This window comes from Muntiacus reevesi, chromosome 2 (assembly GCF_963930625.1).
Source record: "Muntiacus reevesi chromosome 2, mMunRee1.1, whole genome shotgun sequence".
In the NCBI taxonomy this organism is placed as follows: domain Eukaryota; kingdom Metazoa; phylum Chordata; class Mammalia; order Artiodactyla; family Cervidae; genus Muntiacus; species Muntiacus reevesi.
The window spans coordinates 82,329,228-82,354,520 of record NC_089250.1 but is presented as its reverse complement, the minus strand read 5'-3'; positions in this window follow the sequence as shown (position 1 = coordinate 82,354,520).

Sequence of the window (25,293 nt, the reverse complement as noted above, 5' to 3'; positions counted from 1 at the left end):
AACATGGAAATTTAGGCAAGGGGCTGTCAGAAAAAGAAAAAAAAAAAAAAAAAAAAACCAAGATGCCATTTAAGAAATGTTAATCTGGGCCATAGTGCTATAATAGGAATGAACAAGATCTGACAGCATGTTTCCAAAGCTTTTATATTTATTATTCTATTTGGGGGTATTCAAAAGTTTTCTGATGGTTATAAAGCAAAGACAAAAGTTATAGTAACCAGCTTTGAGGATGGTCCCAGTGATGCTCACCCCTTCCTGTTCATGCCTCTTGTCTCACCCTCCTGCATTGAATGAGGATGACCTGTGAAACAAGTAGAAGATTGGGGAAATTAAAAATGAGGATGACCTGTGAAACAAGTAGAAGATTGGGGAAATTACTGAAGTTTCTGCCTTTTCCTCTCAGATCATTTCCTCTGCATGAAACCAGCTGCCATATCCTGAGAGTACGCAAGCAGTCTTTTGGAGAGTTCTCTGTAGCCAGGAATAGATTCTTCCTGCCAGCAGCCAGCACTAACCAGCCAGGCATCTGAGCAAGTCTACTTAGAAGTGATCCTTCAGCCACCGTAAAATCTGCAGATGTCAGCATCTCTGACCATCAACTTGACCACAACCTTATGAGAGGTCCTAAGCTAGGACCTTCTAGATAAGCCACCACCCAATCCTTATTCACAGATAAATTTATTGTCTTAGAATGTTAGGTTAGGGGGCAATTTTTTATTCACTAAAAGTTAACTAATATAAGTACGTTTACTAAAGAAATTACTATAACTTTTAAATTTTTTTCTTTTATTCCATCACATTATAGTTAGAAAATATATTTAAAATCAGAAAAAATTCTGACACAGTCTAACTACTTCATATGAAGTTATAGCCATGAGAACACTCTACAAGAGCCATACTTAAATATATCTTGCTCCTGATCTTTTTTTTATTTTTAACAATACCAGGAGTCAACATACAAGTCTTATTAGTGCAGAATTATGGAAACTTGATCACAAAAATAGTTTTACAGCTTTTGATTGAAAAATACCATGAATATTTAATCCAAATGATGTTAAATTAAGATGTACCTTAATTCAACAATCCCAGCTTAACATAATTTAATAAGATGTCCTCAAAATTAAAAAAGTATGAACCATGAATATATGCATATAATTTATCTGAAAGCAAAGTGATTCCTATCGCTAGTTTTTGACCTGCTATAGTTAAGTGAAACTCATTGAGTCATGTCCGACTCTCTGAGACCCCATGGACTGGAATGGGTAGCCTTTCCCTTCTCCACAGGATCTTCCCAACCCAGGGATCGAACCCAAATCTCCTGCATTGCAGGCGGATTCTTTACCAGCTGAGCCACAGGGGACGCCCAGTGATACTAGAATGGGTAGTCTATCCCTTCTCCAGGGGTTCTTCACAACCCAGGAATCAAACTGGTGTTTCCTGCATTGCAGGCAGATTCTTTACCAACCCAGCTATCAGGGAACCCCTAAATCTATTTTTAAAATCTTTTTGTAAATGATGATTAAGATGCACAGCATTCAAAGGTAAGAATCTCAATTAAATTGTCCTAAAGAAATGTTCTAAAACATCTAAATTGTTCCAGATTAAAATTTTAAACTGACATTGGAGTTTATTTCTGCCTCAAACTTTATACTAGAAAAGAAAACAGAGACTACAATAATTCATCCATCCTCTTAGTAATTGTACTCTCTCATTTTCTTATTGATTTATTCAAATAAGCTGTTGTCATTTTTCCTTCTAATATACACCTCACAGGCAATATATCTCTACCATACTCTTCCCACTAAATGTAATATATCTCTCATAAAAGAAATATATCTTATGCCTGTTTTGAATAAATGTATTTTTAAGAGTTTGGAGGCCCAATATTTCTGTGGTAGCGGTGGTAACTGGAATGAAATGTTAATCTCATCAAAAAGAAAGAAACCATGAAGACTGAATCAGGTACTGAACTCATTTCTCTTGGTCATAATTATCAGGTTCAACTGGGCACTCATCTCTCAGCCAATGCTAGCGTTTTTGTTCTTAGGTTGTTAGGGAAATATTAAATATATTTCATGGGATTTAATTGTCCAAAATCTTCCTGATGACTTGTCAATAAAGGTAAGGGAAGATAATTAGCACTGCTTCCCTCATCTAACTCCCTTAATGTTGGGAAACAATGTGAATATCCAGCTGATAAAAAAGAATCTGCTGAATAGATTGAATTCTCCTGAAGTAAAAGTAAAAGCATCTTTTTATATTTCATTATTTCTAGATATATTCCCTGTAATACTCACTGCTTTTTTTTTAAACCACACTTAGATGTAAATCAAATAGATGTGGTTTTGCTACTTGGCAGTTATCTTGAATGTATTTCTTAATCATTTATGTTACTTTTCCTATGGTGATTACATTTCTTAATCACAATTTGAATTATGATTACAATCACAATCATAATTCACAAATCTGAATTATGTTCAAATTTGAAATCAGTGTAGTTTAACATTACAAAGATTCTCAGTTTAGACAGACTAACTCTTTGGTTTGTTTATCTCTTGCTTCATATCAATAGCCCTTGGTCTGATATGTGGTCACTCACCCAAAAAGAACCAAAAGGAGTAAGAAGCTAGATGTGAGGGAAAGGTACTGACAGGGTAATGGGAAGAGGGCAATCCTGGTAGGGAGTCCAGGGCACCTTCAGCACTATTTCTAGAGTAGGTTTGTCCAGGATATCTAATGAAGTAGAAAGTGGTGGCATCTTTTTTTGATTGATGTATAGTTGATTTGGTTGGGACATGGAGTTGAATCACTGTGATGTTGAATAGTTTGCCTTGGAAATGAAGCAGGATCATTCTGTTACTTTTGAGACTGCATCCAAGTACTGCATTTCAGATTCTTTCATTGACTTGAGGGCTGCTCCATTTCTTCTATGGGATTTTTGCCCACAGTAGTAGATATGCTGATGGTCTGAATTAAATTTGCCCATTCCCATCCATTTTCAGTTCATTGATTCCTCAGATGTTAATGTTCCATCTTGCTATCTCCTGCTTGACCACATCCAATTTACCTTGATTCATGGACCTAACATTCCAGGTTCCTATGCAATATTGTTCTATACCATATAGAATTTGACTTTCAGCACCAGACACATCCCCAACTGAGTGTCATTTCGGCCTTGGCCCAGCCACTTCTTATTTCTGGAGCTATTAGTAATTACCCTTTGCTCGTACCCAGTAGCATATTGGACACTTTCCAACCTGAGTTGGGGGCTTCATGTTCCAGCATCATACATTTTTACCTTTTCAAACTGTCCATGGAGTTCTTCAGGCAAGAATACTAGAGTGGGTTTCCATTTCCTTCTCCAGTGGATCACATTTCATCAGAACTCTTCACTATGACCCATCCATCTTGGGTAACCCTACATGGCATGGCTCATAGCTTCAAGTCTATGTCAGGAAGGCTTATAGCTTCTAGTCTATCCAAGTCTATCCCCCAATCACTGATGCTGAAGAAGCTGAAGTTGACTATTCTATGAAAACCTACAAACCTTATAGAACTAACATCAGAAAAAAATTTAAAAATGTCCTTTTAATCACAGGGGATTGAAATGCTAAAGTTAGAAGTAGGAAGTAGATACCTGAAATAACAGGCAAGTTTAGTCTTGGAGTACAAATGAAGCAGGGCAAAGGCTAAAAGAGTTTTGTCAAAAGAACACTCTGGTAATAACAAACACCCTTTCCAACAACCCAAGTGATGACTCTCCAGATGGACATAATCAGATGGTCAATACTGAACTCAGATTGATTATGTTCTTTGCAGACAAAGATGAAGCTCTATATCATCAATAAAAATAAGCATTGGAGCTGACTGTGTCTCAGATCATGACTTCCTTATTGAAATGCTGCTGCTGCTGCTAAGTTGCTTCAATCATGTCTGACTCTGTGTGACCCCATAGATGGGAGCCTGCCAGGTTCCCCCGTCCCTGGGATTCTCCAGGCAAGAACACTGGAGTGGGTTGCCATTTCCTTCTCCAATGCATGAAAGTGAAAAGTGAAAGTGAAGTCGCTCAGTCATGTCCGACTTTTAGCGACCCCATGGACTGCAGCCTACCAGGCTCCTCTGTCCATGGGATTTTCCAGGCAAGTGTACTGAAGTGGGTTGCCATTGCCTTCTCCACCTTATTGAAATATTCAGGCTTAAATTGAAGAAAGTGGGGAAAACCACTAGGTCATTCAGATAAGACCCAAATCAAATTCCTTATACAGTGCAGGTGATTCCTTATACAATGCAGATGACAAATATATTCAAGGGCTTACACCTGGTAGACAGGAGGCCTGAAGCACTAAGGACTGAGGCTTGTCACACCATACAAGAGGCAGTGACCAAAACCAATTCAAGAAGGCAAAGTGGTTGTCTGAGGAAGATTTACAAACAGCTGAGGGAAAAAGAAAAATGAAAGGCAAAGGAGAAAGGGAAAGATATATTCAAATGAATGCAAAGTTCCAGAGAATAGCAAGGAAAGATAACAAGGCTTTCTTAAATGAACAGTGCAAAGAAATAGAGGAAGCAGAAAACAACAAAATTCTATAAAGCAATTATCCTTCAATTGAAAAATAAGTTAAAATTAAAAAAAAAAAAAGAAATAGAGGAAAACAATAGAATGGGAAAGACTAGAGATCTCTTTAAGAAAATTGGAGATATCAAGGGAACATTTTATACAAGGATGGGTACGATGAAGGACAGAAATGGTAAGGACCTAACAGAAGTAGAGGAGATTAAGAAGAGGCAACAAGAATACACAGAAGAACTATACAAAAAAAGTCTTAATGATCTGGATAACCACAAAGGTATGGTCACACACCTAGAGCAGGACATCATGGAGGGTGAAGTCAAGTGGGCCTTCAGAACCATTACTATAAACAGAGCTATTGGAAGTGATGGAATTCCCACTGACCTATTTAAAATTCTAAAAGATGATGCTGTTAAACTGTTGCACTCAATATGTTCAGCAAATTAAAAAAACTCAGCAGTGGCTGCAAGACTGGAAAAGGTCAGTTTTCATTCCAATCTCAAAGAATTGTACTATAGTACAATTGCACTCATTTCACATACTAGCAAGATTATGCTCAAAATCCTTCAAGCTAGGCTTCAGCAGTAAGTGAGCCAAAAACTTCCAGATGTATAAGCTGGGCTTTTAAAGAGGCAAAGGAACCAGAGATCAAATGTCAACATTCAATGGAGAAAACAAGGGAGTTTCAGAAAGACATCTACTTCTGCTTCATTATCTATGCTAAAGCTTTTGACTGTGTGGATCACAACAAACTGAAAAATTCTTGAAGAGATGGGAGTACCAGACCATTTTACTTGTCTCCTGAGAAACCTATATGCTGGTCAAGAAGCAACAGTCAGATCTGGACATGGAACAAAACTGGGAACAGAGTAAGACAAGGCTATATATTATCACTCTGTTTATTTAACTTACATGCAGAATAAATCATGTGAAATGCCAGGCTGGCTGCATCAAAAGCTGGGATCAGATTGCTGGGAGAAACATGAATATCCTCAGATATGCAGATGATACCACACTATGGCAGAAATTGAAGAGGAACTAAAGAGCCTCTTGATGAGGATGAGAGAAGAGAGTGAAAAACCTGGCTTGAAACTCAAACAATCAGAAAACTAAGATTGTGGCATCTGTTCCTATCACTTCATGCAAATATTAATAGAAGAGGAAAAAGTGGAAGCAACAACATATTTTATTTTCTTGGGCTCTAAAATCACTGCGGATGGTGACTGCAGCCAGGAAATGTAAAGACACCTGCTTCTTGGAAAAAAAGCTATGACAAACATAGACAGCATTTTAAAAACTAGAGACATCAATCAGCTTACAAAGACATCACTTAGCTGGAAAACTCAAAGCTGTGGTTTTTCCACCTGTCATATATGGATATGAGAGGTGGACCATAAAGGAGGCTGAGCATTAAAGAACTGACGCTTTCAAACTGCGCTGCTGAAGAAGACACTTGAGAGTCCCTTGGTCTGCTAGGAGTTCAAACCAGTCAGATCTAAAGGAAATAAACCTTGGATATTCATTGGAAGAACTGATGCTGAAGCTGAAGCTCCAATACTTTAGCCACCTAGTACGAAGAGCCTTTGGAAAAGACTCTGATGCTGGGAAAGATTGAAGGCAAAACGAGAAGGGGCTGGCAGAGAATGCAATTGTTAAATACATCCCTGACTCAATGGATATGAATTTGAGCAAACTCTGGGAGACAGTGGAGGACATACTGAATGTAGGTCCTTGTACTATATAGTAGGATCTTGTTTTTATCTGTTTTATATAAATTAGTGTGTTTCTGGGGGCTTCCCTGGTAGCTCAGCTGGTTAAGAATCCGACTGCAATGCAGGAGACCCCAGATCAATTCCTGGGTAGGGAAGTTCCCCTGGAGAAGGGATAGGCTGCTGACTCTAATATTCTTGGGCTTTCCTGGTGGCTTAGATGGCAAAGAATCTGCCTGCAATGCAGGAGACCTGGGTTTGATCCCTGGATAGGGAAGATCCCCTGGAGGAGGGCATGGCAACCAACTCCAGTATTCTTGCCTGAAGTATCCCCATGAACAGGGGACCCTGGCAAACTGGTCCATGAGATCACAAAGAATTGGACACAACTGAGCTACTAAGCACAGCAGTGTGTATCTGTTAATCCCAAGTGCCCTTCCCCTTCCCCCTTTGATGACCATAAGTTTGCTTTCTATTTCTTTGGGTCTATTTCTGTTTTGTATCATTTTTTAGAGTCTGCAGACATGTGATATTATATGGTATTTGTCTTTCTCATTCTGACTACTTCACTTAATATGATAACCTCTAGCTCCATCCATGTTGCTACAAATGACATTATTTCATTTTTTATGTCTTAGTTATATTCCCTTGTATGTAGGTACAACATCTTCTTTATCTAGTAATCTTTCAATAGACACTTAGGTTACTTCTATGTTTTGGCTATTGTAAATAGAACTGCTATAAACACTGGGGTGCATGTATCTTTTTGAATTAGAGTTTTCTCTGGATATATGCCTAAGAGTGGAATTGCTGGATCATATGGTAACTCCATTTTTAGTTTCTAAGGAAACCTCAATAGTGTTCTTCATAATGTCTGTAACAATTTGCATTCCCAACAAATGGTACAGCAGGGTTCCTTTTTCTCTGCATCCTCTCCAGCACTGTTTATTTGTAGACTTTTTAATGATGGCCATTCTCACTAGTATGAGATGATATCTCATCGTAGTTCTGATTTGCATCTCTCTAATAGTTAATGATGTTGAACATCTTTTTATTGCCTCTTGGCCATCTGTATGTCTTTGGGGAATTATTTATTTAGGTCCTCTGCCCATTATTTGATTGGATTGTATATGTATTTATTCTTTTTGACATTGACACATATGAACTGTTTGTATAGTTTGGAAATTAAGCTCTTGTTGGCTGCATCATTTGCGAATATTTTCTTCTATTCAATAGGTTGTCTTTTCATTTTGTTTATGGTTTTCTTTTCTATTCAAAAGCTTGTAAGTTTAATTAAGATCAATTTGTTTATTTTTGCTTTTACTTTCATTTTTCTAGGAGATGGATCCAAAAAAATATTGTTGTAGTTTATGTCAAAGAGTGCTCTGCCCACAGTTTTCTATAAGAGTTTTATAGTATTCAGTCAACATTTAGGTCTTTAATCCATTTTGAGTTTATTTTTGCATATGGTGTTAGAGAATATCCTTATGTTATTATTTTTTATGTAACTGTCAAGTTTTCCCAGCACCACTTATTGAAGAGACTATCTTTTCTCCATTATATATTCTTGCCTCCTTTGTCTGAGATTAACTAACTATAGGCATGTGAGCTTATTTTCTTGGTTATCTTTCTTCATCCATTGACTGATAGATCTGTATTTGTGCCAATGCATGTGTGCATGCTCAGTCACTTCAGTTGTGCCTGTCTCTTTGCAATCCCATGGACTATAGCCTGCCAGGCTCCTCTGTCCATGGGATTCTCCAGGCAAGGTTGCTGGAGAAGAGTGCCATGCCCTCCTCCAGGGGATCTTCTCAACCTAGGGATTGAACATACGTCTTCTGGATCTCTTGCGTTGTAGGCAGATTCTTTGCCACTGAGCCACCAGGGAAGCCCTTTTGTGCCAACACCACACTAATTTGATTCATGTAGCTTCATAGCATTGTCCGAGTCTGGGAAGATTATATCTCCAGCTTTGTTCTTTATCATCAGGATTGCTTTGGCACTTCTGGGTCTTTTGTGGTTCTATGTAAATTTGGGGATTATTTGTTCTAGTTCTTTGAAAAGTATCATGAGTAATTTGAGAGGAAGCACATTAAAACTGTAGATTGCTCTGGGTAGAGTTATGACATCTCATAGTAATCCATCTAGGAATTAAAAAGTTGGAAGCAGAAGCATGAAAAAAGTCATGATCACAGATGTGTATGTTGGTACTGAAGTGTTTATGGTCAGGGTTAGGTGCAAGATCTAAGATCCTGGGAATAAAAGCTGAAGAGAGATTGATATAGGGTTCATATGTATAAGTTATACATTTGCTGAATTTATGGGGATAAGTATGGGAGATTCAGAAAGCTTCCATAGGCCTCTTATCCTAATTCATCAGAGGGCAGGCAGAATGAAAATCACAATCACAGAAAGCTGAACAAACTGATTACATGGACAACAAACTTGTCTAACAAAATGAAACTATGAGCCATGCTGTGTGGGGCCACCCAAGATGAACAGGTCATGGTGAAGAGTTCTGACAAAATGTGGTCCACTGATGATGGGAATGGCAAACCACTTCAGTATTCTTGCCTTGAGAACCCCATGAACAGTATGAAAATGCAAAAAGTTATGACACTGAAAGATGAACTCCCCCACTTGGTAGGTGCTGAATATGCTACTAGATAAGAGTGGAGAAATAGCTCAGGAAAGAATGACGAGGCTGAGCCAATCCAAAAATAACACCCAGTTGTGAATGTGACTGGTGATGGAAGTAAAGTCTGATTCTGTAAATAACAACATTGCATAGGAACCTGGAATGTTAGGTCCATGAATCAAGGTAACTTGGAAGTGGTCAAGCAGGAGATGGCAAGAGTTAACATCAACATTTTAGAAATCAATGAACTAAAATGGACCAGAATGGGTGAATTGAATTCAGATGACCATTATATCTAATGCTGTGGGCAAGAATTCCTTAGAAGAAATGGATTAGCCACCATAGTCAACAAAAGAGTCCAAAATGCAGTTCTTGAGTGCAGTCTCAAAAATAACAGGATGATCTCTGTTTGTTTCCAAGGCAAACCATTCAGTATCACAGTAATCCAAGTCTATGCCCCAACCACTAATGCCAAAGAAGCTGAAGTTGAACAGTTCTGTGAAGACCTATAAGACCTTCTAGAACTAACACACACACACACAAAAATGCCCTTTCCTTCATAGGGGACTGGAATGAAAAAGCAGGAAGTTAGATATCTGGAGTAACAGACGTGTTTGGCCTTGGACTACAAAATGAAGAAGGGCAAAAGATAACAGTTTTGTCAAGTAAGTGTGCTTCCAACAACACAAGAAAATGCTGTACACATGGAAATCAAGACTGAAATCAGATTGATTATATTCTTTGTAGCTGAAAATGGAGAAGCTCTATACAGTCAGCAAAACAAGACTGGGAGCTGACTATGCCTCAGATCATGAACTCCTTATTGCCAAATTCAGACTTAATTGAAGAAAGTAGGGGAAACCAATAGACCACTCATGTATGACCTAAATCAAATCCCTTACAATTATACAGTGGAAGTGACAAAGAGATTCAAGGGATTAGATTTGATAGAGTACCTGAAGAACAATGGACAGAGGTTTATGACATTGTACAGGAGGCAGTGATCAAGACCATCTCCAAGAAAAAGACATGCAAAAAGGCAAAATGATTCTATGAGGAGGCCTTACAAATAGCTGAGGAAAGAAGAGAAGCAAAAGCCAAAGGAGAAAAAGAAAGATACCCATTTGAATGCAGAGTTGCAAAGAACAGCAAGGAGAGATAAGAAAGCCTTCCTCAGTGATCAATGCAAAGAAATAGAGGAAAACAATACAATGGAAATGACTAGAGATCTCTTCAAGAAAATGAGAGGTACCAAGGGAATATTTCATGCAAATATGGGAACAATAAAGGACAGAAATTGTATGGACCTAACTGAATCAGAAGATATTAAGAAGAGGTGACAAAAATACACAGAAGAAATATACAAAAAAGGTCATCATGACCAGATAACCATGATGGTGTGACCACTCACCTAGAGCCAGCCATCCTGGAGTGAAATCAAGTCGGCCTTGGGAGTATCCCTGTGAACAAAGCTAGTGGAGGTGATGGAATTCCAGCTGAGCTATTTCAAGTCCTAAAAGGTGATGCTATTAAGGTACTTGACCCAATATGCCAACCAATTTGCAAACTTAACAGTGGCCACAGGACTGCAAAAAGGACAACTTTCATTCCAATCCCAAAGATAGACAATGCCAAAGAATATTCAAACTTCCACACAATTGTCCTCATCTCACACACTAGTAAAGTAATGCTCAAAATTCTCCAAGACAGGCTTCAACAGTATGTGAATTGTGAACTTGCTGATGTTCAAGCTGAGTTTAGAAAAGGCAGAGGAACCAGAAATCAAATTGCCAACATATGTTGGATCATTGTAAAAGCAAGAGTTCTGGGAAAACATCTGCTTCTGCTTCATTGACTATGCTAAATCCTTTGACTGTGTGGATCACAACAAACTGTGGAAAATTCTTCAATAGATGGGAATCACAGACCACCTTACCTGCCTCCTGAGAAATCTATATGCAAGTCAAGAAGCAACAGTTAGAACCAGACATGGAACAATCAGCTGGTTCAAAATTGGGAAAGGAGCATGTCAAGGTTGTATATTGTCAACCTGCTTATGAATTTACATGCAGAGTACAACACGCAAATGCCAGGCTGGATGAAGCACAAGCTGGAATCAAGACAGCCAGGAGAAATATCAATAACCTCAGACATGCAGATGACACTATTCTTATGGCAGAAAGTGAAGAGGAACTGAAGAGTCTCTTGATGAAAGTGAAAGAAGAGAGTGAAAAAGCTGGCTTAACCCTCAACATTCAAAAACTAAGATCATGGCATCAAGTCCCATCATTAATGACAAAATGAATGGAAAACAATGAAAACCATGACAGACTTTATTTTGTGGGGCTGCAAAGTTATTGCTGCAAAATCACTGAGATGTTGACAGCAGCCCTGAGATTAAAAGACACTTACTCCTTGGAAGAAAGGCTATGACCACTCTATACAGCATATTAAAAAGCAGAGGCATTATTTTTCCAGCGTTCCGTCTAGTCAAAGTTGTGGTTTTTCCAGCGGTCATGCATGAATGTGAGAGTTGGACCATAAAGAAAGCTGAGCACCAGTGAACTGATGCTTTTGAACTGTGGTGTTGGAGAAGACTTTTGAGAGTCCCTTGGACTGTAAGGAGATCCAACAGTCAATCCTAAAGGAAATCAGTCCTGAATATTCATTGGAAGGACTGATGAATATTCAGTACTTATGAAACTGAAGCTCCAAAATTTTCACCAACTGATGCAAAGAAGTGACTCATTGAAAAAATCCTGATGCTGGGAAAGATTGAAGGCGGGAGTAGAAGGGGACAACAGAGGATGAGATGGTTGGATGGCACACTGACTTGATGGACATGAGTTTGAGCAAGCTCCGGGAGTTGATGATGGTCAGGGAGGCCTGGTGTGCTGCAGTCCATGGAGTCACAAACAGTTGGACACTACCAGGCGACTGAACTGAACTGAACTGATTGAACTGATAGGAGACTCACTCATACATCCACTATCACTTTCTTTTTCACAATGACATTAATTACATTAGTACATATTATTCCCTTTGCTTTGTACAAAATTAATATTAAAACCGTTCATATGAATATACTTTGCTGTGTTTTGGAGCTAATAATTACTTTGGTCCTTGAGTTATTTTTTTAAATGTCTTTTTGAGAAATTTGTGAATTCTTACTTTCAGGAGAAAATGCCTCAGAGATTGTTTCCTTTTAAAAAATCAGATAACAAAACGTTGCTATAAAAATTTGTTTTTTTTTTTTGGTTTCTAAATTGTAGTAGGGATAGAGTGGAATTTCAATAGATTCTAACCTGCTTTAACTTAAATATCCTAAGTGGTGAGTTGTACATAAGAACTACTAAATAGGTATGATAAATGTTTAAGGAGAACAAAGCCTTCACTTTCTGTAGAATTTCTCATCGAAGAAGCATAGGAGGCCTTGTTCAGAGTTCAGATATTTGAGGTTAACTCTACAACATGTTCTGACAAACAGCATGGTACAGCCTAAATTTATTTTGATTTTGTTTAATATTTAGACTTTTTACTTTGTATTGAGGTATACCTGATTAATAAAAAATGTTGTAAAGATTCCAGTGAACAGGGAAGGCACTCAGCTATACATATAATTGTATCCATTCTCCCCAAACTCCCCTCCCATCCAGGCTGTTATATAACATAGAGCAGATTTGCATGTGCTGTACAGTATGTCCTTACAGGTTATCCATTTTAAATATAGCAGTGAATACATGTCCATCCCAAACTCCCTAACTGTCCCTCCTTCCATCCTTTCCCCCAGCAACCATAAGTTAATTCTTGAAGTCTGTGGGCCTGTTTCTGTTTTGTACATAAGTTCTTTTGTACCATTTCTTTTTAGATTCCACATATAAAGTATGTCATATGAGATTTCTCCTTCTATGACTTACTTCACTAAGTATGATACTCTCTAGAACCATCCATATTGCTGCAAATGTCATTATTTCTTTCTTTTTAATGACTGAGTAATATTTCATTTCATACATGTACCATATTTTCTTTATCCATTCCTCTATTGATGGACATTTAGGTTGCTTCCATGTCTTGACTATTGTAAACACCACTGAAACGAATATTAGGGTGCGTGCATCATTTTGGTTCATGCTTTTCTTCAGACATATGCTCAGGAATGAGATTGCATGGTCATATGGTAGCTCTGGGCTTCTCTGGTGCCTGAGATTGTAAGGAATCCTCCTGAAATGCAGGAGCACTGGGTTTGATTTCTGGGTGGGGAAGACCTCCTGGAGAAGGAGATGGCTACCTACATGAGTACTCTTGCCTGAAGAATTCCATGGACAAAAGATCCTGCTGAGTTACAGTCCATGTTATTGCAAAGAGTCAGATGTGACTGGGTGACTAACACACACACACAGACACACACACACACAGACACACACACACACAGACACACACACACACAGACACACACACGGTAGCTCTATTTTTCTTATTTTAAGAACTGCCATATTGGCTGTACCAGTTTACATTCCCGCCAACAGGTTAGGATTCCCTTCCCTCCATACCCTCTTCAGCATTTATCATTTGTGCATTTTTTGCCGGTAGTCATTCTGGCTTGTATGAGGTGATAATCTCACTATAGTCTTGACTTGCATTTATATAATAATTAGCGATGCTGATCATCTTTTCCTGTGCCTTTTGGCCATCTGTATGTCTTCTTTCATTTCAGTTCAGTTCAGTCACTCAGTCATGTCCAACTCTTTGTGACCCCATGAACTGCACCACGCCAGGCCTCCCTGTCCATAACGAACTCTCAGAGGCCACCCATACCCACGTCCATTGAGTCAGTGATGCCATCCAACCATCTCATCCTCTGCCGTCCCCTTCTCCTCCTGCCTTCAATCTTTCCCAGCATCAGGGTCTTTTCCAACGAGTCAGCTCTTTGCATTGGGTGGCCAAAGTATCGGGGTTTCAGCTTCAGCAACAGTCCTTCCAATGAACACCCAGGACTGATCTTTAGGATGGACTGGTTGGATCTCCTTACAGTCCAAGTGACTCTCAAGAGTCTTCTCCAACACCACAGTTCAAAAGCATCAATTCTTCTGCCCTCAGCTTTCTTTATAGTCCAACTCTCACATTCATACATGACCACTGGAAAAATCATAACCTTGACTAGATGGAGAGAAATGTTTATTTAGTCTTCTGCCTATTTTTTGAGTGGTTGTAGGATTTGATGCTAAGTGTCATGAGCTGTTTGTAAATTTTTGGAGACTAATCCCTTATCAGTCACATCATCTGCAAATATTTTCTCCCAATTTATGGGTTGTTTTTGCTAATTTTTTTTCTTTGCTTTAAAAATGCTTTTGAGTTTAAATAGGTCCCATTTGTTTATTTTTGTTTTAATTTCCATCATTCTGGCAGATGGATTGAAAAAGATATTGCTGTGACTTACGTAAGAGAGTGTTCTGCTTATGTTTTCCTCCAGTTTTATAGTGCTCAGTCTCACATTTAAGCCTTTAATCCATTTTGAGCTTATTTTTGTATATCAAATTAAAGAATTATCTAATTTCATTTTTCTACATGTAGCTGTCCATTTTCCCCAGCACCATTTGTTAAAGAGACTGTCTTTCCAGCATTGTGGAGTCTTGCCTCTTTTGTCATAGCTTAATTGACCATAGGTACATGGGCTTATTTTTTCGCTTTCTTTCCTATTCCATTGATCTATATTTCTACTTCTGTACCACTACAATACTGTTTTGGTGACTATCACTCTAAGGTATAGTTTGAAGTCAGGGAGCCTAATTCCTCTAGTTCAATTTTTCTTTCTCAAGATGCTTTAGCTATTCAGGGTCTTTACTGTCTCCATAAAAATTTTGAGATTTTTGTTTGTTTGTTTTAGTTCTGTAGAAAATGCCATTGATAATTTTATAGGAGTTTCCTTGAATCTGTAGATTACCTTGGGTAGGATAGACATTTTTACGATAATTTGATTCCTCCAATCCACAGACATAGTGTATCTTTCTATCTGTTATATCTTCTTTGATATCTTTCATCAGTATCTTATAGTTTTCAGAGTATAGGTCTTTTGTCTCCTTAGGTAGGCTTATTCCTATTTTTTTTTTTTATATTTTGATGCAATGGTAAATGGAATTGTTTCTTAAATTTTCCTTTCTGATCTTTCATAGTTAGTGTATAGAAATGCAATAGGTTTCTGTGTATTAATTTTGTGAACTGCAAATTTGCCAAATTCATTGATGAGTTTTAGTAATTTTCTGGTAGCATCTTTAGGATATTCTATGTATAGTGTCATGTCATCTGCAAACAGTGACAGTTGAACTTCCTCTTTTCCAATTTGGATTCCCTTTATTTCTTTCTTTTCTCTAATTGCTGTAGGTAGGACTTCCAAAACTATGTTAAACAAAAATGGTGGTGTCTTGTTCCTGAGGTAAAAGGAACAGTTTTTCACCATTGAGTGTGATGCTAGCTGTAGTGTTTTCATATATGACCTTTATTATGTTGAGGTATATACCCTCTATACTCCCTTTCTACAAAGTTTTTATGAAAAATATTTGCTGAATTTTGTCAAAAGCTTTTTTTGCATATATCGAGATGACCATACAGTTCTTATTCTTCACTTTGTTGATGTGATTTATCACACTGATTGATTTGTCAATGTTGAAGAATCCTTGCATTCCTGGGCTGAATCCTACTTGATCATAATATATTATTTTCTAGTGTATTTCTGGATGTGGATTGCTAGCATTTTGTTGAGAATTTTTGTATCTATGTTCATCAGTGATATTGCCCTATAGTTTTCTCTTTTTTTGATATATTTGTCTGGGTTTGTTATCAGGGTGATGGTGGCCTCATTAAATGAGTTTGGAAGTTTTCCTTCCTCTAAAAATTTTTGAAACAGTTTCAGAAGGATAGGTGTTAACTCTTCTCTAAATGTTTGATAGAACTGACCTGTGAAGTCATCAGGTCCTAGAATTTTGTTGGGAGGTTTTAAATCACAATTTCCATTTCAGTGCTTCTCATTGGTCTATTCATATTTTCTATTTATTCCTGATTCAGTCTTGGGAGACTGTACCTTTCAAAGAGTTTGTCCATTTCTTCTAGGCTGTCCAATTTATTGGCATACAGTTGCTCATAGTAGTCTCTTATGATTCTTGGCATTTCTGTGGAGTCAGTAGTGTTGTATCCTTTTTCCATTCTAATTGTATTGATCTGAGTCTTCTCCCTTTTTATCTTGATGAGTCTGGCTAAAGGTTTATCAATTTTGCTTATCTTTCCAAAGAGCCAGCTTTTTGTTTCATTAATCTTTATGATTGTTTTGTCTCCCATTTATTTCTGCTCTAATCTTAAAGATTTCTTTCCTTCTACTAATTTTAGATTTTGTGTGTTCTTTCTCTAGTTGTTTTAGATGTTAGATGTAGATGTTGTTTACTGACGTTTTTCTTGTTTCTTCAAGTCAGCTTGTATTGCTATAACCTTTCCTCTTAGTACTGTTTTTGCTGTATCTGATAGGTTTGGATCATTGTGTTTTCATTTTCATATGTCTCTAAGTATTCTGTTTTATTTTCTCTTTGATTTCTTCTGTGATCCATTAATTGTTTAGTAGCGTATAGTTTGCTGCCATGTGTTTGGGCTTTTTAAGGTCTTTTTTTTTTTTTTGTAACATCTTTAATGTCATAGCTATGTAGTCATAAAAGATTCTTGATATAATTTCAAGCATCTTTTCTTTAAATTCTCTTAAATTTACCATGCTCACCTTGTGGCCCAGCATGTGGTCAATCCTGGAGAATATTCCATGCACGCTTGAGAAGAATGTGTAGTCTGCTCTTTTTTGATGGAGTGCTGTATAAATATAAATTAAGTCCAAGTTCTCTGGAGTGACATTTAAGGCCTGTGTTTCCTTACTAATTTTCTGTACAGATGATCTGTCCATTGATAAAAGTGGGTATTAAAGTCCCCCATTTTTATTGTGCTGCTGCCAGTTTCTCCCTCTATGGTTGTTAGTATCTGCCTTACATGTTGAGGTGCTCCTGTATTGGGTCCATATATATTTATAATTGTTATATCTTCCTCTTATATTGAACATTTTATCATTATCTAGTGTTCTTCTTTGTCTCTTTTAGCAAGCAGTCTTTATGTTAAAGTCTATTTTGTCTGATGTGAGTATTGTTACTCCAGCTTTCTTTCGATTTCTATTTGTGTGGAATACCTTCTCCCATCTCCTGACTTTCAGTCTGTAAGTGTCTCTAGGTCTGAGGTGGGTCTCTTCTAGACAGCACATATATGGGTCTCATTTTTGTATCCACTCAGTTAGTCTATGTTTTTTGGTTGGTACATTTAATCTATTTACATTTAAGGTAATTATCAATATGTATGATTTTATTACCATTTTCTTAATTGTTTTGGGTTTATTTTTTGTAGGTTTTTTCCTTCTTGTTTCTCCTGCCTAGAGAAGTTCCTCTAGCATTTGTTGTAAAGCTGGTTTAATGGTGCCAATTTCTCTTAACTTTTGTCTGCCCATAAAAATTTTGATTTCTCCAGCAAATCTTGATGACAGTCCTGCTGGGTAGATTGTTCTTGGTTGTAAGTTTCTCTCTTTCATGACTTTGAATATATTGTGCCATTCCTTCTGGCCTGTAGAGAGTTTCTGTTGAGAAATCAGCTTATAGCCTGATGAAATCTCCCTTGTATGCTATTTGTCATTTTCCTTGTTTTTTTTAAATATTTTATCTTCATCTTTAATTTTTGTTGGTTTGATTACTATGTGTCTTGGTGTATTCTTTCTTGGTTTTATTCTGCCTGGGAGACTCTGTGCTTCCTGAATTTGGTTGACTATTTCCTTTCTCATGAGGAAATTCTCACCTATTATCTCTTCAAATATTTTCTTGGATTCTTTCTCTCTGTTCTCCTTCTGGGACCCCTAAAATAATGTGAATGTTGGTGCACTTAATGTTGTCCCAGATGTCTCTCAGACTGTATTCATTTCTTTTCATTTTTTCCTATATTTTGTTTTGCAGCAGTGATTTCCACCTTTCTGTCTTCCAGGTGACTTATCTGTTCTTCTGCCTCACTTATTCTGCTTATTGATTTATTCTAGTGTATTCCTCATCTCTGTTTGTTCATTCTTTAGTTCTTCTAGGTCTTTGATAAACATTTCTTGCATCCGCTCCATTCTTTTTCTGATATCTTGGATCATCTTCACTATCACTCTTCTGAATTCTTTCTCTAGAAGTTTGTCTATTGCCATTCATTTAGATGTTTATCTGGGGATTTATCTTGTTCCTTCATGTGGTACATAATCCTGTACTTTTTCATTTTGATTAGCTTTCTGTGATTGTGGTTTCGGTCCTGGAGGCATGTTGTTCTTGTTTTTATTTTTTTGCCCCAGAGTTTGTAATATTCTGTTTTTCCTTTTCTTGATTTTTAGAAGGCCTGTCTGAAGTATTTCATCTTAATAAACCTAAGTGAATGCTGGGGTGGCTTGGAACCATTCTGGTGTCTCTCTGGGGAGTTCTGAGGGCCTTGGAAAATGGCAGCAGAAGCTGTAGCACCCAGCCAGACATGCCAGCTGAGCATGCTTGGGTTCATATCCTCTTGCCTTGACACCCAGGCCCACTGTCAGAAGTCCAGTCCAGAAGTCCAGTCCAGTCAGAAGCTCCCCAGACTCTGACACAGAGAGGAGCAGAGGAGGATGGAGGGGGTCCAAGTTGGGGCCAGGCAGCACTGAGCTGTGTCAACTAGTATTTTGATATTTTTTAATATTTGAAAGTCTATTAATAATATTTGTCAAGAGAATGGAATGTGCTTTTATATGTCTTTGTGAATCTGCAGTGGAAAAAGCCAACATAATATTGGGTAAGAATATTAAATTAAGAATCCTAATAGATTCTGGATTTTTATAAGACTGCAATTGCCATTGATAAGAAAGTCCATAGATGAGAGTGCAAGATGAAAGAGGCCTTGGTCACAGCTGCTGACTTGTAGAGAGAAAGAAAAAGTAAGATAGGAGACAACTCCATTAGAATCCTGGACATCATCTGAAAACTTAGCAACATTTTCTTATCAGTGAGTGAAGGGTAAGGCAAAAATAAAGGAATGAAGACAAAAATATACCACTCTTTAAAAGTTTAGCTAAGAGAAGGTTGAAAAGTCAGAAGTTGAAAGAAAATAAAGGTACTTGGAGGTTGTGTTTTGTTTCACTTTGTATTGTCTGAGAATACAGTGTCATTGTGATCATGGCCTGTAATACAATGGGAGCTGCAATAAAGAAAATAGTCTGAACATGTTTGTAAAAGTGAAAATGTGTCTAAATGAAGTCTTTCTAATTAATGTTTTAATTATATTCAAAAATGCTTACAGTATGAAACATGTAGAATTGTGAGATGAGTGTGATTACATCTCAACATTTAATGTCACATAAAATTGAGAATATTTTCAATAGCACTTAAATCTTCAGCTAACTCCATTATTCAAATTGACTTCAATGGCTCATAACACAATGCTTGATTATTTTCTCTGCTTTCGCCCAGGATATGTAGGAATATTAAATAAAATCAAGCATAAACTATCTTTATGAAAGGAAACTTCATCTGGCCTATAATAGTGTCATATTAGATCAGTTAACAACCACTGTATAGCTTAAATATAAACTCTGCATTTGGGTGATTGAAAAAGAATAACTTGCTGGACTAGCCTCTAAGAGACTAGAATTTTTTACACTGCTGACTTAACAAATGGGTGAACTAAAAACCAATTACAGTTTGTAAACATCCTCAGTCTTTGGATGAAGCATATGCCAAGACTGTTTATGTCAATAATTGTTAATGTTAAGCTAAAACTTGTCTCAAGTTAATCAGGGAGTCTATTTTATCACTGTGATCTTTAATTGCCAAATTTCTCAAAGTTCAATATTATATGTGTTAGATTAAATGATTATCTTCCATTAATTATTAAGTACTTACCATTTTAAAAGCATTTAGTAGCCACTATCTTATAACATGATTTTCACTGGTGGCACTGGATTATGTCACTAGATAAATTATTTTCCCTGATCATAATTCTATTACTATTCTGTTCTCAAAATCAGGTATTATAGCAAAAAAAACAAAATTTCATAGAGTTCAGGAATTCTGTTATTATAAATATTTGAGTCAATCCAAATAGGAAATCTGAGAATAATAAATGTGAAAAATTAAAAGCTGATCATAAAAATAGATAATGTAATCAATGATATTGGAAAGACTCAGTAGCCAAGATTAATAAAAATAAACTGTCTACTTAATTTTTTACATCAAAATAAATTCCAGTTGGATGAAAACTTTTAAGGTAAAAAGTTTGGTTTTAGCTCCAATATGTAAAGAGCTTTTTAATGTAAATTTTATGTAAAGTTGCTATTTTCATCCTTACATCAAGAAAGTTGAACAAAACGAAAATTGACAACTTTCTACTTACCAGATGACTGAAGTCACAGGGCAGACTGACACCCCAGATACATCTACATAAAGAAACCCAGGTCTGGCTACCTGGAACAGAATCCTTTCGAGTTATAACCTGGTATGAGCAAATAATGGAGCAGGAAATGGCAACCCACTCCAGGATTCTAGCCAGGAGAATCCCGTGGACAAAGCAGGCTGCTGGGCTACAGTCCATGAGGTTGCAAAGAGTCTGACATGACTGAAGCGACTGAGCATGCAGAGAAGCAAAAAATAAGTGGTAATTTTGTTTAATTGTGGATACTCAGTCTGGACTTGGGTAACAAAATCTCCTTGGGTTCTTAGTGGAGTCCTCATACAGTTTTCACTTTGAAGGTCTGAGAACATTCCCTCGTAACCCTGACAGGAGACATATCACATAATGTAATAGGATCCCAGGACATTTTCTACCCAGCTCTCAAGAGTATGGCCTGTGGTAGAGGAAGGAATGAAAGTACTTTACCTAAGCTCAATTCCGAGGCCACATCTCAGCTGGGAGAAGGAAATTTTACCCACCTCCAGTCCTTGGGTTTCCCCTGTGGCTCAGCTGCTAAATAAACCACCTGCAATGTGGAGACCTGGGTTCCATTCCTTGGTTGGGAAGATCTGGAGAAGGGAAAGGCTATCCACTTCACTATTCTGGCCTGGAGAATTCCATGGACTGTATAGTCCATGGGGTCACAAAGAGTTTGACAGGACTCAACAACTTTCACTTTCTTTCCAGCCCCTTAGGCTTTCCTATCTTACCTGGGGGGGAAGAGGAAACACTTTTCAACAGGGAGTAGGAATTCAAGAAAATAGATTGGGAATGTTGCCAGGAAAGTCAGCAAGGAGTAAAAGCTGTTTGAATGGAAGAAGCAGGGGCTGGGTGGGGGGTTGGGGATCATTTTGAAGTCTACAGTGCAGAGACACAGGTCCCACTAAATGGCTTAGACTTATTTAGAAGATTATAGAATGTTCCTCCTCCCCAAACCAACCACCCCACCAACTGGAATCCGTGATAATAATGGATTACAGTTGAAAAGCTGTGGTGTTGGAGAAGACTCTTGCGAATCCCTTGGACTGCAAGGAGATCAAGCCAGTCCTGAATTTCATTGAAAGGACTGATGCTGAAGCTGAAGCTCCAATACTTTGGCCACCTGATGAGAAGAGCCGACTCATTAGAAAAGACCCTGATGCTGGGAAAGATTGAAGACAGGAGGAGAAGGGGATGACAGAAGACAGGATGGTTGGATGGCACCACTGACTCAATGGATAAGAGTTTGAGCAACCTCCCAGAGATGGTGAAAGACAGAGGAGCCTGGTGTGCTGCAGTCCATGGGGTCACGAAGAGTCAGACACAAGAGTTCACTGAACAACAACAACAGTTTAAAGAATAGCAAGATGTAGGTTCTCTGAGGAAGAATTCTTAGATAATTTCACAATATACAGTACAGAGCAGAGACAACAATGAAAGCTGTAGAGAAATGTGATGCCTCAGACGCTCATAGCTAATATGGGCTATATCCTAGTAAGATTAATATAATGCTTAAGCTAAAATGCTGTTTATTGGTATTTCTTTTATCTGATATAACATGCTTGGCTTTCAGAAATCAAAATTACATGATTTGAGAAAAGGCAATAAAAAAACGCACTGTGAGGAGACAAAGCAAGCATCAGAATCAAACTCAGTTATGACACAGATTTTGTAATTATCACCCAAGAAATTTAAAATAACCAAGAATAACATGTTAAGAGATCTATTGAAAAGGAAGACAGCATACAAGGACAGATTGATCATGTAAGGGGAAACAGCAATTCTAAGAAAGAACCAAAAGAATATGTTAGATGAATAAATGAAAAAAGAATTCATTAGAAATTAAAAAAAAATAAAGATAGTAACAGAAAATGAATGACTTTTCCTGGCCCTTAAAGTAAAAGTTATTCATTTTCTGTTACCATCACTCTTTCTTAAAATTTCTAATGAATACTCTTTTTCATTTATTCTTCTAACATATTCTTTTGATTCAAATGAAAACAATAACAAAAAACAACAAACACTGAAAACACAATAGCACCTAGAAGATCTGTGGGATAAATTAAAAGATATATTTGCAATTGGAATATCAAAGTAGAACAAACGATGAAAACATATTTGAAGTCACAATGGCAGAGAATTCACTAAAATTACAGACACCATATCATAGGTCCAAGAACTTCAATGAACACCAACTAGGATAAATATAAACAATGACACACCAAATAATATATTCAAGCTGCAGTAAACCAAAGAAAAGGAAAAATTCATAAAGGCGTTTATGGGATGGAGAAGTATCTTACATATAGTGGAATGAATATAAGGAGAGCATGCTTTTCATTGAAAACAATACAAGACAGAAGACAGAGGAGCAGCACTTTAAAATGATTGAAAAAATCAAAAACTAAAATTGTCAAATTATGATTCTTTTTTATTAGAGTATAGTTGATTAGCAACTGTAAGTTTCAAGGGTACAACATAGTTGATTCAGTTATACACACAAGTATCTATTCTTTTTCAAATTCTTTTCCCACTTAGAATTATTATGGAATATTGACCAGAGTTCCCTGTGTTATACAGTAGGTCCTTGTTGACAACGTAAATGTCCATTGACAGATGAATGGACAAATTAGGATTCTGTATCAACAAATATGTTTAAAACTGAAAATGAAATGATGACATATTAAGTAATTCAAATCTGACATTAAGTTATCACCAGAAGACTCAAATTTTATGAAAGAAGTCCATCAGATGGAAAAAATGTAAATACCAGTTGAAAATCTGTATCCGGGTAAAGAGAGGAAGAAGACTGGAAATGATTTACATTTGGAGAAAATGTCATCTGTTTGCATTGTAAAAGCTACAAAGTAAACTGTGAAGACTATGAGTGATCTCCATATGTGTTATGTCACAATTTTTATTCAATGGCTTTCAGATAGAGGTCACATTATAATGTGCCTGATTTTTCTGTTGCATGATTTTTTTCTGGTATATCAACCATTCTTTTCTGGGTTTTATTGTTACTGTTTTTCATTTGTCACTGCTTTAGCTAAAATATGTTATAGTAATTCTGTCCCTCCCACCCCCAAAATTTGTTGTAGTTTATTATTATTTCTTTTATTTGTTTAGTGATTGACTGGATTATTTAATTTTAATCTATTCTGCTTTCCAATGTTCTTGAAGAGTCACAGCCTTGTTTATGCCCAAGTTTACCTGGAGTGACAGTGGCTTTAGCTTGATTCTCTTTGACCATTTCTTTCCTTAACCACAGTTGGCTCTTAAATTCCATTAATTGCTGATCTCTGTTGTTATGAATAGTATCTTGAGGCATAAATAACTCAAAACAGTATATTCATCAACAACAGACTCCTTTAAAAGAACCTTTCTTTAGGTTAGTGTTGAGATGCGCTTGAACCCCAATAAAGCTCTTCCCCTCTGTCTCTTTCCCAGGTTTTCACAGGGCAACTAACCAGCCTATAGTTGCTCATATGGAAATGACCCTGCCAATCTTTTCCTTTTTGTCTTTTTACTACAAATTCCACTGATTTTTTTGTTTTTTGGTTGGTTGGTAGGTTGGTTTGCTTTGCTTTGTTTTGTTTTGGTTGCACTGGGTCTTCATCGCAGTGCACAGGTTCTCTAGCAGCAGCAAGCAAGGGGGTTGCTCTCTCGCTGCTGAAGGCAAACTTCTCATTGTGGTGGCTTCTCTTCTTGTGGAGCATGGGCTCCAGGCCACGTGAGTTTCAGTAGCTGTGACTTGCACGCTGTAGAGTGTGGGCTCAGTAGTTGTGGCACATGGGCTCAGTTGCCCCATGGCATGTGGGATCTTAGTTCCCAGACCGGAGATCAAACCCGTGTCCCCTTCAAATAAAGCATTCTGTTGGAGTAAGAAGAACAATCTGTTGTATACCTCATATCGTGCTTTTGCTCCCAAGAAAAATGTCTGAGCCTTGGATCTGCAGTGGGGTTTGGGTATAATGGTGCACTTCTCACTGGGTGACATCACTGCTTTGGTAGTGAAGTGCTCAATGGGCAGAAAATAGTCTTAGATCTTCTATGCTTGCCTCTGATGGCATGGAAGCATTGCTAAAGGAAAGATGCTCAGCTCCATGCCCAAGGCAGACTTTCTGTTCCACAGGTGAGGGCTGAGTGAAAGATGAGATTCTACAGTAATCAGCTACACTCACCTAGAACTTAGCCTCAGCAACACATCCTGAAGGCAGGATGAGAAATGCTGACATCCTACCCAATCCAGTAAGAGAGTTCTCCATCTGGGCATTGACAGGACAAGGAGCCCTGTGTCTTTCTGAGTCTGGACTGAGATTTTCTTCTAGCTGAACTGGAAATGTGAGTGGAAGAAGTAGGTCTTAGCTCAAAAACTGCAAATTCTCACTGTTATTGCCAAATGTTGGCAAAATATATTGAGTAAGTGTTCCTTCATTTGCTCAACAGGCAAATGATATTGTGGGTGTCATTCAAAACCACCACAATAAAGCGAATATTGCAATAGAGCGAGTCATACAAATTTTTTTGTTTCCTAGTGCATGGGTTCCTAGTACATGATGTATGTTATGCTTACACTATACTATAGTGAAGTGAAGTCGCTCATTCGTGTCCGACTCTTTGCGACCCCATGGACTGTAGCCTGGCAGGCTCCTCTGTCCCTGGGATTTTCCAGGCAAGAATACTGGAGTGGGTTGCAATTTCCTTCTCCAGGGGATCTTCCTGACTCAGGGATCGAACCCAGGTCTCCACTGCAAGCAGACGCTTTACCCTCTGAACCACCAGGGAGGTCACTATACTATACTATAGCCTAACAAATATATAATAGCATCATATCTTTTAAAAGTATACACATCTTAATTTTAAAATACTTCATTACTAAAAACTAC